Source organism: Heterocephalus glaber, unplaced genomic scaffold, assembly GCF_053883595.1.
Source record: "Heterocephalus glaber isolate CG9 unplaced genomic scaffold, H.glaber_assembly_v1.0 deba00001497, whole genome shotgun sequence".
Classification (NCBI taxonomy): domain Eukaryota; kingdom Metazoa; phylum Chordata; class Mammalia; order Rodentia; family Bathyergidae; genus Heterocephalus; species Heterocephalus glaber.
Genome location: NW_028258320.1, coordinates 59,722,486 through 59,739,633, shown reverse-complemented (window position 1 = coordinate 59,739,633; position 17,148 = coordinate 59,722,486). Strand labels below are relative to the sequence as shown.

At 40.0% G+C, this 17,148-nt stretch overlaps 1 long non-coding RNA gene across 1 annotated transcript in view; it reads left to right on the top strand.

Moving 5' to 3' along the window:
* Positions 1 to 2,832: 2,832 nt before the first annotated feature.
* LOC110347808 (uncharacterized) overlaps positions 2,833 to 17,148 on the top strand; it is a 135,167-nt gene continuing 120,851 nt past the window's right edge. The window contains exon 1 of the long non-coding RNA XR_002392651.2: positions 2,833 to 2,994. This is a non-coding gene — a long non-coding RNA (uncharacterized LOC110347808). The remainder of the gene's footprint in view (positions 2,995 to 17,148) is intronic.

Below are 17,148 nucleotides of genomic sequence, written 5' to 3'. Positions count from 1 at the left end.
GTGTCAAAGTTAAATTTTCAGTACTTGGTAATTGTACTGTAGTTACATGAAAGAATGTTTTTATAAAAATTAATGATGAAATATTTAGGGCTTACGGTTCATGATTCTGTAATTTATATTTATTAGTTCAGAAGAAATCCATTACAGGAGAAGGAGAAAAAGGAGAGAGAGAGAGAGAGAGAGGAAAGAGAGATGAGAGAGAGAGAACACAAATGTGGCTAAATGTTATTAATTGATGAATATAGGTGAAGGAGATATATGTACTTATCATGTTTCTTTTTTTTTTTTTTAAGTAGGTTAGGCATTTTCCAAAACAAAATGTACTTTCATGTATTGAGCAAGAGGATCAAGACCTCTCAAGTTCTATTGAAATTGAGTATCTTTTCTGAAGAGGGCCAAACAGGAGGACAGGTTTTAGCACCAGCCAGAGCATATCATCTGTGATATTACTGGAGATTCATAGTAACTCTCTGTGCCTGAGTTTGCATGTAAGGAGGCTTTAGGGTGTATTCTACCAGTTCATTAACATTATCTCATATGCTATCAACCCAGCATCCATTAATCTCAAACCAAGTTCAAACACAAGGCTGTTGCTGCTGCATACAGAAGGCAAGCACTTGGCCATGTTCCAGGAAATTGGCTATTCCCTAAACCACTGCCCCAACTCTTAGATTTAATCTGTGCCACACTCTGGTTTGGTTTTAGTGACTTATAGTAGACGTCTATGCTGATTGAATTAGCTGAATAATCCCTCTGCTCTCTACCCTGAGATGGTACAAAGAAAGGTCATTGTTTGCTAAAAGTGGAATTAACATAAATGAAAAAGGTGTGGTTCCCAATGCATGGGTGTGGTATGTACCTGACAGGGGCCAGGTGTCACATGGAGAAGCAGAAGGTCCAGAATCCACATGTGTCTCACCTGATAGCAACTGGGAACACTAAGAACATTCACTGCAAAGTTTTCTCAGGTTTCCAGGGCTGTTTTACAAAGCAGAGACTGTATCTATACTCATGCCTTCAGGAAACTGTGGGGGCTGCAGAATGGAATTTAAGATGCTTTTCTGCGAGATTAGGATGGCTGGGAGAGTGAGCTGGAGAGACTAGGAAAGCTGATGGTATAGTGCTGTTCAGTGAACACCAAGGAGGATGTGTCTGGGAAGCTAACTCAGAACTACATCCAGAAAGGACCTGAAAGTACAGTGAGAGCCACAGAAGGTGGTGGGCAAGGCGCATTCCTTTGGAGCCAGGAAACTGGCCAGCCAGGGCAACCAGAGCAGCTCTGCCACAGATGCCTGCCCTGGGCTCAGCTCAGAGGGTGTTTGGCTCATGAAGAAAATGCAGAGATTTCTAGAAGACAAAGGGTGAATATGAAGGAAGGGCCAGAACATAAGGACTTGGATAAAGAATCCTGCTCATGGAATACTGAGTCTGGAGAAGAGTTGAATATAGGATTCGGCTAACTAAACCAAGCCCACGAACCAAGCCTATTTTAGATGCAGAGGATGGTGAACATTTCTGGGTTCCTCCCCACAAGAGGAGAGAGACAGGGACATTAATAGTCTCTCTTGCAGTAAAGGGTGGAATTAGATGGTGGCTCCAGTTGTGTGGATTTCATAGTCTCCAGTATGATCCAGAAACCACAGTATTGGGCAGCGACACTGAATTGCTGACTTTTCGTTTATTCAAGTCAGGAAGATAGTTAGAAACCTCAAGTTTGCCTCTGTGGTCACTGTCATTTTAGAAAACAGGGAGTTTCCCACCACCATAGCACCTGGAAGGTCTGATTCTTAGAACAGAGGACAGTGTTTCACCCTGAATTTCTTTGGTTTGTAGGAGCATATTGCCTGATTTTTCTCTTTTTTTTGCTTCAAACCAATGCAAAGGTCACCTCACCTCAGAGCCACAGAGTCAGTGGCTTCACTAGAGTAATTAACCCAGGGGGCTAAAGGACCCTCACCTGTTGGCTCCTTTGTCACCAACTGGAGAGTCCTCACTTTGTAATTAATGAAATGGGGATGGCTTTATCAAATGTTAACAAAGAGACTGAGGTGATTGAAGGCAGGTGACTCCTGGACTTAATGCAGTGATTTGATTTGATTTGTGACCTTTACTCCCCATTTTAAGCAGAAGAATGAACAACTATAATTGTGTACTGTGTTATTTTTTCCTGCATTTAACCTCTGACATTACCTCTAAGTGAATGCCTTCTCTTCCCAGGAGAGGGCTACCTTGGTTACTCATGTAATTCTCAGTTCTTCCCTCCCTTCCAGAGCTGACATTTTTAGCTGAAATGAAAAATGGAGGGGTGGGGGGGATGTAGCTAAAATTGCAGGATCCTTTATTTCTTGTCTCTGGACCAAAGAACTTCCCTTTTGTTTCAGAAGAAACAGAGCTGTCTGGATAGAAGGATTTCAAGATTCTGACCCATTCCCTTTAATCGAATGTCGGAACACACTGAGATTGACTCCTCCTTTTCCAATCTACCCCACTCCCATGGGGCAGCAAGAAACAGAGGAAACTGACTCTAATCAAGGGTGGGCAAGACTGGGCTAAGGTGAAGGATTTCCCTTGCCAATCACTGGGTGACCAATTCTGGCCAATGACATCTGAGATTTTCCTCTGGAAGCTTCTGAGAAAGTTCTTTCCCATTTCTTCAGATAGTAAAAATTTCTTCTTCCTTGTAAATGTGAAAGAAGATGCTTGCCATTCTGAGTGAGACAGTCAGCTGTCTTATACCCAAAAGTGAATAGTTGTAGAATGAAGCTGTTGAAACTGATAGAAATGGAGCAATAGGAAGATACTAGATTTTAGTGACATCATAGGCATCCTGGTCAGCCATCCTTGACATTTCATCTACCTTGAATTTTGTATTTTATGAGCCAGTGACTTCCTTTTGCTTAATCCAGTTTGTGCTGGGGTTTTGTTTCTTGCAGCCAGAGCCTCCGGAGTGATACTCTACCCTCCTTCACCTCCTGCCTCATTTAACTTGAATAGGTATGCTTTCTTCTGCTTCTTGAGAATTCCTCTACCACCTCTTCGCACCTTCTCTGGGGGCTTATGTGTATCTCTGTGTGTGCATAGACAGACTGTTGAAAAACTGATGAATGCATTGTTCCATTTTCTTCCTGAGTCTCCCAATATTTCCTATCTCCAAGTTGGGTTGTTTGAACTCCAAATCCTCCAAGTCCTCGTTCAGATATCACCTTCTCTGAAGAGTGTTCCTGAGGGCAATTGATTGTACTCACATTATGCCTCCACTGTGCACTGATTAAGGGGTAGGGTAGCCAGCCAGGCAGCTTCTAAGGAATCAATCTTAGAACATGGTTTCAGTTGTGCGTGACAAAGACCTAATACCATAGCTTACCCAAGACAAATATATATTTCTCACTTTTGAGTGGGAATGTGGTTTTTTCCATGAAATTATCAGTTTATAGTACTTTCTTTCTTGTGGCTCCACAACTCTAGCCTGCTACCCTTGTGTGTACGGTGTAAGATGTCTGGCCATCACGTCCTTGTTTTGGCCAGCAGAAGGGGACAAAGGGAAAAGGGAGGACCTTCTTCTTCTCCCCTTTAAGGACACAACCTTAGTTCTGCCCATCCCATTGGTTAGAACTTAGCTAGCTGCAAAGGAATCTGGGAAATGTAGTCTTCATTTTAGCCATTGGAAGTCTAGCTAAGAGCTTACTTACAGTGGTAGAGGAAGGCTTAGGTATTGGGGCCAGCTCTGTTTTTCACAAACATCATTGACATAAATCACAGATTGGTGCTAGCTAAGGCATTTTTCCACAAATGACTGCTTATACAGCAGGTAAAATGTAACTTAGTTTCATTCCCACCATTAGAGAAAGCCAGTAGAGTGGAAAATTCCTTGCTGGTGCCAACCCAACGAGTGACTCTACACTAGACACAAGCAAAGCACAAATCAACATCAGGCCACACCCTTTAGCTCAAGACTCTAGTAACAGCGACCTGAAGCTGACATCTCAGGGAACCAAAATTCTGAAACCAAAATAATGCATGGCAGAATTCTATTTACTGTGAATGAGGAATTTCTTTTATTTTATTTTTTCTGGTACCAGGAATCAAACTCAAGACCTTGCACTTGCCAGACAGGCACAGTGCTACTGAGCTACAACTCTGGCCCTGAGCTACATACTCAGCCCAAGGAATTTCTTTCATTATCTATATTTATACAATCTAATATAACTACACTCTCCAAACAATACTTGCCTGATTTGGTAATTCATAGAACAAAACAGAAAGGGAAAAAAATTACTACAGCAACATAAAAAAAAATGTCCATTTGGCAGGAAAATATGAATGAGAATTTTCAGTTGCACTTTGAATGAGACTTTGTGGCCACATCCATGCAGAATACCTCTATCCTTCGTGCAGATAAAGCACTGATGCTCTCTAGTTTGGGGTGTGAAAAATTTGTTGAGAAAAGACAGTGTCAAGCAAGCTGTGACATTCTGCTTAGTTCATTCTGCTCGTGCAACACGTTGTTTATTTCAGCCATAAAGAAAAGGTATGATATTTTTGTTAATAATAAAAAATCATTTATTCTACTGCTCTAATCATTAAACAAATATTTAAATGTGTTACTTTGAAAGGGGAGTTGGCAATTAATTAATAAACCTGCTCCCAGGTCAGCCACTGTCTTTGTTGGATCATGGTAGACACTGGATGTTCACTATTTGTTAATAGCTCTCTCTCCCCAGTGGGACCTAAGATCCCTAAGGTCAAGAACATGCCTTGAATCTCAGTCCTCCAAATACTAGGAGCTATGTGTCAAGCCCTGAGAAGGCTTTCTTTGCAGTGTCTTCTTATCTACAAGCTTCCTTTACCCAGTAATTTCCAAAAGGTGGGATGAAATAGGTCCTTATTGTTCTCATCAGTGGGACCACAGTCCTATTTCCCCAACTCACCTTTGTAGAACACATTCAGACAACCTTAGCATCTAGGCGAAAGTTTCTATGGTCAAGTCCAAGGGAGTCTCTCTGCTTATGGCATTCACCTTTTGGAAACTCATAGCATGAATATGAACACCAGAGGCTCACAGAAGGCTTATTGTAAATAACTTGATTTAACTTTTTTCATCACAATGTGTCCCAAACTTACATAACCATACTTCTTTTAAGCTATATTCTTTTAAGTTATTTTCTTTTAAATGAGTACTCTTATGACATGTTTTCGGCACCCAGGGAAGTAGAGAAGATAGCATGGTAAGTACTCTGGGTTTTTTTTTTGTATTGTGTTCAATCTTAATATTTGGTCATATGACTTCAAATTTCTAAGAAATTCAGCAGCCTCACACACTTAGAAAGTGATAAGAAGTCTATAGTGGGCATTGGTGGACTACTAAGAGGGCTTCCCCATCAGGCTGGGTCCACATTCATACCTCTCACCAATGTCAGTCAGCCCTCCCCAAGCATTGTCATGGCAACATTATCTTTCCTCTGGAAAGCTTCCCTAGCTCCTTATGGCTCCCCAGGAAAATTCTTCAGTTCTTCATCCCTGGGGTCCCCTTTTTCTGATCTCAACATTCACCTTCTGAACTATGAGACTTTCTTATGGAGAGTGCATGTTGTTGCTGAGTCCATGGCTTCTTTCAATCTCTCTGGCCCACCTCTCTTGCCTTTAGTAAAGTCAGCCCTTTATTGAGGTCACTGTACAATGGCTCCCTCCTTCATGATCCTACACTGGGTCATCTCATCCCCCTGCATTGCTTGAGGCTGCGTGGTTCTACAGGTTCCTGTGGTACTATGGGGTTTTTGGCTACTATTATGTTCAAGCTGTTTGGGGGCAAGAACTCGGCCCACCTCTCTTGCCTTTAGTAAAGTCATCCCTTTATTGAGGTCACTGTACAATGGCTCCCTCCTTCATGATCCTACACTGGGTCATCTCATCCCCCTGCATTGCTTGAGGCTGCGTGGTTCTACAGGTTCCTGTGGTACTATGGGGTTTTTGGTTACTATTATGTTCAAGCTGTTTGGGGGCAAGAACTCTTGTTTCCTACAGCTTTGTACTGTGTAGCCTTGGTCACGGCTGGAGCCTTGCTAGATGATGGTTAAGTGAATGAATTAATGAATGGATTCAACACATTATGTCTTTGGATGGTTTTGAGGGCTAGGATTGGGAGAGTGGGTTGGAAGAAAAAAATCTTGAATGACCATATGCAAAGTGATTGGTGAAGATTTGCTATGGCAAGTATTTTAGATGAGAAAACCATTGGAACCATGGCTTGCGCAGCAAGAGGCCACCCTCAGAGGCATGAGCAGGGTCAGGTTGGGGAACAAGGTAATTCCAGGCCCAGGGGATGAGGTAGCTGTGGACAGCTCACAGAAACAAAGGTGGAAACTACATTTACTGATGGGAATCCAGGAGACAAGATTTGGGTTGCAAAAGGGATTTGGGGATGCCTCAAAAAGTTAAGCCTAGAATTGTCATATGACTCTGCAATTGTACTCTGCTACACACCCCAAAGAATTTTAAATAGTTATTCAAATGAAAATGTGTATTCACATGATCACAGTAGGCAAAAGGTGAAAACAACCCAAATGCCCATCCATGTGACATGTGGATAAACAATTTGTAATATAATGATACAGTGGAATATTGTGCGGCATTAAAAACAATGAAGCCCTGACACATGTTACCATATGCATGAACTTTGAAGACATTATGCTGAGTGAGAGAAGCCAGACACAAAGATTACGTGTTATGTGATTCCACTTACATGAAATGTCCAGAATGGCAAATTCATTGAGACAGGAAAGAGAGTAATGATTGTCAGGGGCTGAGGAATAAGGAGTAAGAGTAACTCTTGGTAGAGTCTCCTTCTGGGGTGAAGAGAATGTTCTGGAACTTGAGAATGGGTACACAAAATTGGAAATATACCAAATGTTATTGAATTGTACACTTGAAAATGCTTCCTATTGAATTTCATCTCAGTGAAAAGAATAAATTAATTTTAAAAGGGGAATAGATTTGGGAATCCCCAGTCTGGGGATCATGATGGTTCCTATCAGGGTAGCATCAAAGAGGAGAGATGACCAGGAATCTGAAAGTGGCAGGGAAGCCAGAGTGGGAGGTCCAGAAGCACCCAGAAGAGGAGGATATTCAGAGGCTTTGGGAGCTGGAGGAGGTGTGGGTGATGCAGTGGCTGATTGACTGGACATGGAAGAGCAGCCAAGGCAAACAAAGCTGCAGGAAAGACTTCAGGTTGAATTAGTCAACATATCCTTACTGAACACCTGGTATGTGTCAGGTTCTGTACTAGTCACTGGGATTTCCATATTTTTTTGAGGAAGAGCCATTAGCCAAGGGCTAGGAGTGAAGCCAGGTCATGGACACTTCTGTCAGGGACCTGTGGAGAGGAAATGAAAACCCCCAGATTGAGGGACAGGGGACTAGAGGTAAATAGGGCTGCAGATCAGGTAAAAGTGTCCATGTTAAGATGATGGGTTCAGAGGATCATTGAAGACAAGAAAGACCCCAAAGGAGGAAGAGAGTGAGAAAACCAGATGCATAAGTGTTAATTAAAAAAGGGAGGCCTCAAAGGGCCAACTGAGCCCAGCCTGCGATGGGCCGTTGGGCTGATTTCAGGGTTGCTATGTTGGCTGAAAGGTGGGAGCTATAGCTTTATTGCTTGCTGGCTCTCAGGGGAGGTGGCCTGGAAGGATGAGGTGAGCATTAAATGCTTTTAGTTTCTCTAAGCTCCTTTTGGGTGTCCTGTTACTGGCTGCCAATCATGCCTTCATTCCTGAATTACCTGACTGAGGGGACACCTGGCAAATTGTAACCATTGTTATCAGATCACTGAGGCTCAAAATAAGCCCAAAGGTTTGAAGAATGTCACGATAGTTTTGATGTCTCACTGCTACCACCCTGCTGGCCAACAAGCCCTGGCATATGTGACTCCATTCTGTCCAAAACTAATTCAGTGCTTAAGAATGCGAGCACTTTCCAAAGACCATCTGTTTACGCTTCTGCTTAAGGAACTCCACTCTCCCACAGCCTCCTAGGATTGTGTTCAATAAATCCTGACATGGAGGGATGTTTTTTTGGCGGGCCCAGAAATTGAATGTTTTCCAAATGGTACATTATTGATATTAAAACCGATTTGTGCATCGCTAGCCATCAAAGAAATGCACTAAATAATATCTCCAGGAATGAAGAGGGAATTGAAAAAAAAACCTGTCCACATGCATTTATCAGCAAAAACATTAGCTTTGACAGTTCAATGCAGCAAGTAAGAAATCTATGAGTCTCTGCAAATGAAGCAAAGCTCTTCAGGTATGTTCAGACTTAAATCCACTTAGAAACTCCTTGTGTAAACCAAGCTTTCTCAAGTAGCCCTGGCTCTACTCTCTGCTCTCAGCTTGTGTCCACCACGGGACCCACAAGGAAAAGAGAGGAATGTGAGAGATTTGGGTTTGAATTCTACTGCCGCTCCTGTCTGTACACACACAGAAAGGTATATGTGTGAGGTCTTACTCAGGTTGTTCAATGCTCTCAAATCTGTTTCCTTGTTGTAAATAATAAATTCTCATTAGATTGTGGAACATAGTAAATGGCAGTGTATACAGTGAGTCTATATACATCTTACTTTCATTTCCATCTACTCCTCTGTGCGCCCCTAGCCTATCTGTGGGTACTGATACAGTACAATATCAGCTCCTCCTATCCCCATAGGGGTCGGTTTGCTTACTGCCTGTTTGCTGACTCAAAGAATGTAATTTTCTAAACTCTAAACAGAGTAGTGGATATTTAATCAACATTTTCGTGAATGCATAAGGATTGCATACAATATAATTCCATGAGTAACTTAAGTACAGCAGTGACATAAATATTTAAAGATTTGTTGAGGATGCAGCTGCAAATCTGTATTGACTGCTGGTGCATGTTTTATAGAATGCTCTAAGTTTCTGTAGATAATCAGAAAGAAGGACAGATATCTCTGTGTTTTGAAGGCACGATCTCCATTGGTTCTGGGAGTGCAGTATTCATCTGTCTGCCCATCAATGGGGCTTCAGGATGGTCCTGGGGCTTTGGGTGGACTTTCAGGGTGGAAGACTATAGCAAAGTTCTTGTGAATTTCTAATATTATTTAAATATCAAGACAGTGGTATCATGTCAGCATCATAATGGTACATCAAATGTTTGCCTTGCCTTTTATCTTTAGGATATATTTGTAACAAGTGTTTTAGGACCATGATCTTTCTTTCTAAAGCATAATGTTGCTGCTTGAGTTGACTATCAGTGGTTGGTAGCTATTGGCTCAGTCATATGACCTAATTCTGGAATAACTTCCAAAAAAATACATAGATAAGAACTTCTAATAATGTGTCACTGTGATAAAGATTGTGGCTCTATCATGGTCTTTTCCTGAATTTACATGTCTATACCCAATCACAGAATCCACATGTTTGCGAGTTCAAGTGTATCTGTCTGGCACTTATTCCCGTAAAACAAATTTAGTCCAATGATAATGGTGTCTTATGATGATTTTAAAGCTGGTGAATTTTAAGTGTTTATTTTCTGACTTCCATCTGATAAAGCATAGAGACAGTTTAAAAAGGCAAAACATATTTTACCTAAAGGAAAACAGAATATCTTCATGATCATGGTTTAGGCAAAATATGTTGAATAGGACACATACGCTCATAAATACTATCCCCCAAAATGGTTGCAAAATCTCACTTCATTCAAATTAAGAACTTCTCCTCATCAAAATATAATATTCAAAGAATAAAAAGGCAAACTAAGGACTGGAGAAGGTATTTGCAGCACATATACCTGGCAAAGGACTTGTACCTAAAATATATAAATCACTCATACAAGCCAAGAAAAAAAGACACCCTAATTAAAAATAGGCAAAAGATTTAAGCAGGTACTTCATATACACATACAAAAAAGGATTTTAAAATGGCAAATAAACATAAGAAGTGTTTCTCAGCACCATTACTCATCAAGAAATGCAAATTTCAATCACAGTAAGACACTATTACACACTCTCCAGGATGGCTGAATGAAAAGACTGTTAATACTAAGTGGTGGTGAGGACATGGGAGAACTCTCACACACTGCTGGTGGAAGAGTAAAAGTGTAGAATTTTTTTGGAAAAAATGTCTGCAGTATCTATTAGAGTTAAGCAAATTGGAACACTCCGAATCAGCCCGCTGCAGACAGTCAGCCTCCTGGTTCCACATTACAAAGGTGCAGAGGACACCAGACCACCAGACCACAGTACTGGGTCCCACCGCTCCCGGCCCAGAGGTAGGGGCTTCTGAGCTGCTGTCCTACTGCTCCTGGTCCAGAGGAAGGGGTTTCCTGGCCACCATCTCTCCCACTACCCCCAGCCCAGAAGAAAGGGCTTTTGGGCTGCCTTCTGTCCCACTGCTCCCGGCCCAGAGGAAGGGGCTTCCGGGGCCACCATCCCTACCACCACTCCTGTCCCCTGTCCCACCTCTCTCAGCTCAGAGGAGGTGATCCTCATGTGCGCCAACAGCACCACCCCCACAGATGAAATGAGAAAACAAGTAAATAAGTCTCAAAACCAGACTTCCAGATCACCTACAGCAACCCCAAAGGGAAATGAGATGGAACACTCTGATACTCAACCACCTGGACCCACTGAACTGGCAACAAAAGGGGATCTGGAAAAAATGAAATCAGAAATAATTTCTCAGATAACAGGAGAAATTGTGCCCCTAGTGCAAGACATGATTAATAAATCTAGAGAGGAGCTCAGGAACATGATGGAATCCCAACATAGGAAACAAATGGAATCCATAAAACAGATGCAAATAGATTTCCAGGAGATGAAAAACTCCTTTGAAAGTCTACACAGCAGAATGAGCCAATGTGAGGACAGAATTTCAGATATAGAAGATAAGATTGCAATTAGTGAGGAGGAAAAGAAAAATTGCTTCAAAATTATAAGGGAACATGAGAAATCAATCCAGCAGCTGCTAGATGGTGCAAAGAAGAATAACATAAGACTGATTGGGCTCAATGAAGAAACAAGAAAGAGTGGAGATGACATAAAAAATCTCTTCACAGAAATAATGGCAGAAAACTTCCCAAGCAGGGGAAAAGAACTTGACATACAGATAAGTGAGGCATATCGGACTCCAAATAGCCTTGATCAAAAAAAATCTACACACAGGCATATAATTGTTAAGATTCCAGAAACTCAACAGAAGAACAAAGTTCTCCAAGCAGTTAGAGAAAAGAAACAAATCACATACAAAGGAAAGCCCATCAGAATCATAGCAGACTTCTCAACACAAACCATCAAGGCAAGAAGAGCTTGGAGTGACATATTCCAAGCCCTAAAAGAAAATAGCCTCCAACCCAGATTGATGTACCCTGCAAAACTATCTTTCAAAATTGATGGAGAAATAAGATACTTTCATGACAAAAAGCACCTTAGGAACTTTGTGAATACCAAACCAGCACTCCAAAAAATTTTACACAGTATCCTAGGAACAGACATTGAGGATCACAACCCCAGGAAGCAAAGCAGAATGAACCCATCTGGCATGACAAGAAATTAAATGTAAAAGGGGAGAACCTAACAAAAAGAAAAAGTCATGGCAATGACAAGTAAATACGTTTCAGTTATAACCATCAACATTAATGGTCTCAATTCACCAATCAAAAGAAACAGACTGGCAGAATGGGTCAAGAAGCAAAATCCAACAATATGCTTCATACAAGAAACACACTTAATTCAAAAGGAAACTCATAGACTGAAAATTAAAGGGTGGAAAACAATACTCCATGCGACAGGAACCCCCCAAAAAGCAGGAGTAGCTATCCTCTTTGCAGATCAAGTAGATTTCAAACCAACACTGATTAAGAGAGACAAAGATGGACACTACATCCTTGTAAAGGGAAGAATCCAAGAGGAAGAGATGACAATCATAAGTATCTATGCACCAAACACTAGTGCTCCCAACTATATAAAACAAATACAGACATGAAAAGTCATATATACACTAATACAATAGTATTGGGATCCTCAATACCCCACTATCACAAATAGATAGATCAACTAGACAAAAAATAAGCAACAAAGGACTAGAACTCAATCGAACTCTTGAACAAATGAACTTAACAGATGTTTACAGAGTCTTCCACCCCACAAAATCAGAATACACATTCTTCTCAGCTGCACATGGGTCATTCTCAAAAATAGAACACACACTCACACATAGAACATGTTTAAGTGAGTGCAAAGGAATTGAAGTTATCCCCTGTATATTATCAGATCGTAGTGCAATGAAATTGGAGATCCCTAGCAAAAGAAACTGGAAAAATTTCATAAACAAGTGGAAACTGAACAACACACTTCTGAATAACCAATTAAAGAAGAAATCAGACAGTTCCTTCAATTAAATGACAATGACAAAACAACATATCAGAATCTATGGGACACAATGAAAGCAGTCTTACGAGGGAAATTCATAGCAGTGAATATGCATATTAGGAAAACAGAATGAGCCCAATTAAACAACCTGATGCTGCACCTTAAGCTTCTAGAAAAAGAAGAGCAGGATAACCCCAGAGCTCATACAATGGAGGAAATTATAAAGATCAGAGGAGAAATCAATGCAATGGAGACTAAGAGAACGATACAAAAAATCAATGAAGCCAAGAGTTGGTTTTTTGAAAGAATCAACAAAATTGACAAACCCTTAGCCAACCTTATCAGAAAAAGGAAAGAAAAGGCCCAAATCCATGCAATTAGGAATGAAAAGGGTGAAATTACAACAGACCCAGCAGAAATCCAGAGGATCATCAATACCTACTTCCAGAACCTATATGCCAATAAGATGGAAAACACAGAAGAAATGGACAGATTCCTAGATACATATGAATTACCAAAGTTGAACGAAGAAGATCTAAAAATTCTAAACAACCCAATATCAACCAATGAAATTGAAAATGTCATTAAAAACTTATCAACTAAGAAAAGCCGGGGCCCTGATGGCTTCACTGCTGAATTCTACAAGACATTTAGAGAGGAAATGCTGCCACTACTGTTTAAACTCTTCAGTGAAATTGAAAGGGAAGCAATACTCCCAAATTCATTCCTGGAAGCAAGCATCACCTTGATCCCCAAAGCACAGAAAGACCCAACTGAAAAAGAGAACTATAGGCCAATCTCACTAATGAACATAGATGGAAAAATCCTTACTAAGATACTGGCAAATAGAATGCAGAAGATCATCAAGAAGATCAAGTGGGATTCATCCCAGGGATGCAGGGATGGTTCAACATATGCAAATCAATCAATGTAATACACTATATCAATAGAGCCAAGGACAAAAACCATATGATTATCTCCATAGATGCAGAAAAAGCATTTGACAAAATCCAACATGCATTTATGATAAAAACCATACAAAAAATTGGAATAGATGGTCTCTACCTCAAACTGATAGAAGCCATCTATGAAAAACCAACAGCCAATATCATACTAAATGGTCAAAAACTGAAATTCTTCACACTACAATCAGGAACAAGACAAGGATGTCCACTATCACCACTCTAGTTCAATATAGTTCTGGAAACATTAGCAATGGCAATTAGACAAGAGAAAGAAATAAAAGGAATAAAGATAGGTAATGAAGAAGTCAAATTGTCATTATTTGCAGATGACATGCTACTCTATATAGAAAACCCCAAGAACTCCACCAAAAGTCTTCTGGACTTAGTAACCAAATTCAGTCAAGTAGCTGGTTACAAGGTTAACACACAAAAATCAATAGCTTTCCTCTACATGAATGACAGACTCACTGAGAGAGAAATAGGGCAAATAATTCCTTTCACAATAGCATCCAAAAAACTGAAATACTTAGGAATCAATCTAACAAAAGAAATCGAAGACCTCTTCCCTGAAAATTATATCACTCTGAAAAGAGAGATTGAAGATGATATCAGAAAATGGACAGACATCCCCTACTACTGGGTAGGAAGGATTAATATAGTGAAAATGGCCATACTTCCAAAACTGCTATATAGATTTAATGCAATTCCAATTGAGATCCCAGCAGCATACTTCATGGACCTTGAGAAAACAATCCAAAAATTCATTTGGAACAAGAAGAGAGCCAGAATAGCAAAAGCTATTCTAGGTAACAGAGACATAGCAAGGGGTATCACAATCCCCAACCTGCAACTCTACTACAAAGCTATTGTGATAAAAACAGCATGGTACTGGCAAAGAAACAGACCTGAGGACCAGTGGAACAGATTAGAAGATGCACAAATAACGCCAGACACACTCAGCCATCTCATCTTCGATAAAGGAGCCAAACGCCCTCCCTGGAGGACAGATAGCCTCTTTAAAAATGGTGCTGGAAAAATTGGCTTTCAACTTGCCAAAGATTAAAACTAGACCTGTATCTCTCGCCATGCACTCAACTAAAACCAAAATGGATTAAAGATCTAAATATTAAAATAGAAACTCTGAACCAGTTGGAATAGAGGTTAGGTAGAACTCTTGAAGACATAGGTGTAGGAAAAGATTTTATGAACAAAACCTCAGTTGCCCAAGAACTAGTACAAACAATCAACAAGTGGAATCTCTTCTTGTTAAAAAGCTTCTGCATAGCAAGAGAAACCACCAGCAGTGTGAAGAGACAACCCACAATGTGGGAAAAAATCTTCACCTGCTCTTCCTCAGACAAAGGTCTACTATCTCAAATCTATAAAGAACTTAAAAAGATCAGACCTCCCAAATTTAAAGACCCAATCCAAAAGTGGGCTTCTGAAATGAACAGACATTTCTCACACAAAGAAGTAGAAATAGCAAATAAATACATGAAAAAATGTTCAACATCATTGGTCATTCAAGAGATGCAAATGAAAACAACGCTGAGATTCCACCTCACTCTAGAAAGAATGGCTGCTATCAAGAAATCAACCAATAACAAATGCTAGTGGGGGTGTTGGGAAAGAGGAACCCTGTTCCACTGCTGGTGGGAGTGTAGACTGGTACAACCACTGTGAAAATCAGTATGGAGATACCTCAAAGAACTAGGACTGGAAGTCCCATTTGACCCCGCTATTCCACTGCTGGGGATCTTCCCCAAAGAATTAAAAGAATCATACCACAATGATATACGTGAACCCATGTTCATAGCAGCACAGTTTGTAATAGCTAAAACTTGGAAACAGCCCAAATACCCATCAACTGGAGACTGGATAAAGAAAATGTGGTTTTTAAAAAATAAAATGGCGTACTATTCAGCCATAAAAAATGAGAAATTAGAGACATTTATAGCTAAGTGGATGCACATTGAGGCGATACTCTTAAGTGAAATAAACAGGACACACATGTATAAATACCGAATAGTTTCTCTGGTGTGAGAAACTGAAAGTGTAAATATGGACTAAAATGTATAATAGGTAATGTGAAATAGGAAGGAAAGGGGCAAAGGGGAAGGAAGTGGGAGGGCTAGGGGAAAGGATAGAAGGGAATGGCATTAATATGAGAAAATGGAAAAATAGGAACAAAATCTTTGTAAATAGGGAGGACTGGAGGGGTTGAAGGGAGGGCTAGGCAAGGGTGAAAAATAAGAACCAAGAGAGACTATGTAAAGGTGCAAATCTCCAATGATGAATGTCATTATATTGTATACCTAAAATGTACCAATGATTAGAATGAATAATCGAAAATGTAAAGTAGGAAGAAAAGGTCCAAAGTGGTAGGGGTAGTGGGAGGGGCAGGGGAAAGGAAAGAAGGGAAAGGACAAATGCTGAGAAATAGAAAAAATGGAAATAAAGTCTTTGTAAATCGGGAAGGGTGGAGGGGGTGAAGGGAGGGCTAGGTATGGGGAAAAAATAAGAACCATGATGTATTATGTAAAAGTACAATTCCCAATGAGAAATGTAATTGTGTCGTATACCTACAATGTACCAATAAAAGAATTTAACAACAACAAAAAAAGTTAAGCAAATATATGCCCTATGACCTAGGAACTAGATTCCTAGGTTTATGCCTAAGAGACAAATGAATGTACATTCTTATCAGGTTTATTTAAAAACAAGAAATAATCCTGAATGTCCATGAGGAGAAGAGTTAAATATATTGTGGTATTTTCATGCTATGGAATACTCTACAGAAATAAAAAAATAAACTGCTATTATGTTCAATGACATGGATGAATCTTACATATATAATGAAGGATGTAAAAGCCAGACACAAAAGAGAATATAATATGTCAATTTGTAAGATGTTTAAGAACAGGCAAAACTAATCTATACCAAAAGAGGTCGGAATGGTGTGTGTGTGTGTATATGCGTGGACTAGAAAGAGGCATGTAAGAGTGCTTTAGGGCACATTGTACATTCTTTTTTTTTTTTTGGTACCGGGGATTGAACTTGGGACCTTGCACAGGTGGCAGAACCATTGAGCTAAATCTCCAGCCCTGTACATTCTTTCTCTCTTTTTTTTTTTGGTACCGGAGATCCAACTCAGGACCTGGTGCTTACAAGGCAGGCGCAGCGCCGCTGACCTCTGTCCCTGTCCCTGCATTGTACATTCTATTTCTTGATTAGAGTGATGGCTATTTGGGTGCATATATACATAAAAATCTGCTAGAGAACACCTAAGATTTGCACACTTTAGCACATGGAACATTGCAATGAAAACAGAAAAATAATGGAAACCAGTAGTGTGCTAGAAAATGTTTAACAACCAACTTTGTAGGGAAAAGTCTAGTGTCTGAACAAATACCACTGTCTATACATCTTTCAGTATGTGTGCAAATAAATCAAGGTAAGCATTATAGGCAGAACTGCTAATTCAAGGGGCATGTATATTTTACCTTTTTGATTGATATCACCAAGTTGTCTTCAACAGAGACTATTCCAATCTATAACTCATCATTAAGATACAGTAATCCCCCCTTATCCATGGGAGTTATGTTCGAAGTCTCCCAGTGGTTGCTGGGAACCTTGGGTAGAACCAAACCTTGTACACAGTGTATTTTTCCTAGGTATACACACCTACAAAGTTTAATTTATAAATTAGGTACAGGAAGAGATTAGCAGCAATAATGAATAATTCATAGAAAAATTAAATAATATCCTGCATTAAAATTATTTAAAATCTATGAATTGTTTATT